Source organism: Carassius auratus, chromosome 34 (genome assembly GCF_003368295.1).
Source record: "Carassius auratus strain Wakin chromosome 34, ASM336829v1, whole genome shotgun sequence".
Taxonomy (NCBI): domain Eukaryota; kingdom Metazoa; phylum Chordata; class Actinopteri; order Cypriniformes; family Cyprinidae; genus Carassius; species Carassius auratus.
This window is the reverse complement of record NC_039276.1, coordinates 15446752-15449178: the sequence shown is the minus strand read 5'-3', so window position 1 is coordinate 15449178 and position 2427 is coordinate 15446752. Positions and strand designations below refer to the sequence as shown.

Below are 2427 nucleotides of genomic sequence, written 5' to 3'. Positions count from 1 at the left end.
TAAGGAAAATATTCACTTTAACAAATTCTGTTGACTGTACGTAATGTTGAACTGACATGTACTAACTGTTATTAGAGTATTAGTAGAGTATTAGTAGACTGCTAGGGTTAGGGTTAGTAGAATAAGTTGACATGTACATGTGAAGTAACATGAAGAATGTCTGTTGGGAGACATCATAATAAAGAGTTAACAGATATTAAGCAGACAGTCTAATGAGAGTTAACATACTGGTGCAACGTTACTTATCGTCAACAGAATGTTCAAAGGGGACCATAAAAATAGTGTTACCGGAAAAGGTGTTAAAACATATGCAGAAAAGGATTTTGAAAAGTAATGGATACAAATTATGATGGCATTATAAAACGTGTTCAATAAAAACACATTTCACCATGAAAAGATATACAGTGTATATACAAATGTAGTGATATTTGGTTACTTGGGAAGGATATTCATCTTTAAAATCAACCTTAAAAATACAAACAATAATGACTGACCTGTGAATGCAGATGCTGATGGTGATGATCAGACAGATGAATATGATGATGATGATGATGATGATGATGTACAGCGGCATTTGTTTGAGGGATTCTGGTCTGGTTGTGTTTACTAAAGGAGTCCAAGACATATGATATCAGTCAACCAGCACTACGTACTATTAATTATAAAACTAAATCCAGTAAATATAATCAAGTAATAACCTGTTATTGTTAATGTCCATCTTATTGCTGCTGGGTAACAGCTGTAGTTTCCTGACGCTTGTATTTGTTGTATTGTTAACTCTCTTGGAGCTGCTGGGTCGATGTGAATCCTGTCTGAGCTGAAGTTTCTCATTGTTCTGTTACTTTCAGAGTCATGCCTAAAAATAACGAAGCTGTTCATTTTCCATGTGAAATCATCATCATATTTGGTTTTGTTGCAGTGAAGTGTAACTGTTTCCCCCGCAAACACTGTTTTGTTGATGTGCTGCTTAATCATTGGCTCTTGATTGGATATTGAATAATCTGAAGAAAAGACAGAAAATCACAATCACTGCAGGTTTGCAGTAATTTCACTGGATGGCAAAACTGTGAAAATTATTTAACAGTCATCATGTAGTAGAAACAACGCACACTTCCAAATACGTGTGTGACACATTTGTTCATATGTTGACCTGATCAAAGCACATTCAAACACAATCATAAAATCTATCAACAACCTCATGAATGTTAAGTTAGTATTTACTTATATTTCATAATTTCAACACTATGCTGAACTTTATACCCATATCAACATGTATATGGTACATCCTGTTAATTGGTTTTGAGACATCATAAACAAGAGATGAGGAGAACATTTTATAATAAATCAGTGGATGTAGTATATTAAATCAGTACCTGCATGAATCAGGAAAATAATGATGATAGAGAGATCCAGATGAAGAATCCTGGCTTGAACATTCGCCATAACAGAGCTGTGACTGGATCATGCAGACGTGCTGCAGAGACTGAACTAATAAAGAAAGACGAGAAGAATGAGGGCAATGCCAAAGACAGCAGATGAGTTTACTGCTAGAACAAAGTGATGACTAAATGATCTGGAATACCTGATACAAATCCTGATTTCACACTGTCATCCATGTTTCAAATAGACTACGGTAAAATGAATAAATTGATTTCGGTAATCTTCAAATGGTGTACTTTACCAGGATCTCAGAATAAATGTGATGGTATTTAATTTCAACATTTTATTTATTATATAATTTTTACTTGTTATTATTATTGTTTTTAAGTATAACATTTTAAAGTTTATTTATTTATTTTAATGCTTACACACATATTTTAAAGTATGGTTCAATTTCTCAAAACTCTACACACAAAACCACAAACTACACACACACACACACACAGACACACACACAAACACACGGTATATAATAAGATATAGTACATATACTATATATACAATGTAAACAGAAATGCAAGGGGGTAAATAAAATATATATTTTTTATTATAATATATTTTGATTGCTGCTAGTTTTAAAAAAGTATAAATGTAGAGAGCTGTGTTTTTAGAGTTTGGCAAAAAGTTTGTTTTACAATAGCAAACTGAGTTTAAACCATGCAAAGTAGTTAGTCTTGTTCTAAAAGATTAAGTCTATATTTCAATGGTTTCACTGTGTAGGCCTCAAGTACCACTTTTAGCGTCTTTTCGTTTGGCGTGTATTAAGCAGAAGAGAGTATTAAACGAGGGACTCATGATGCTAAACACATGTTGTATGGTGATGATTCACTAAGAGTCACAGGAAAAGACGAGCAGGAAGCAAGTAGCCACCGAGAGCTGATAACAGAAACAGCATTCACACGATTCAACATGCTACAGTCAAACATATAAAGCACATGAAGCACATTTACAAAATACATGAAACTCTGCTTCCTGAATCCCTGGAAA

At 33.5% G+C, this 2427-nt stretch overlaps 1 long non-coding RNA gene across 1 annotated transcript; it reads right to left on the bottom strand.

Moving 5' to 3' along the window:
• Positions 1 to 500: 500 nt before the first annotated feature.
• Positions 501 to 1570, bottom strand: LOC113053763 (uncharacterized). The gene is made up of 3 exons (XR_003277301.1): positions 1374 to 1570; positions 699 to 1001; positions 501 to 606 (listed from the first exon to the last, which is right to left on the bottom strand). It is a non-coding gene; the product is annotated as an uncharacterized LOC113053763 (long non-coding RNA).
• Between the last annotated feature and the right edge of the window lie 857 nt (positions 1571 to 2427).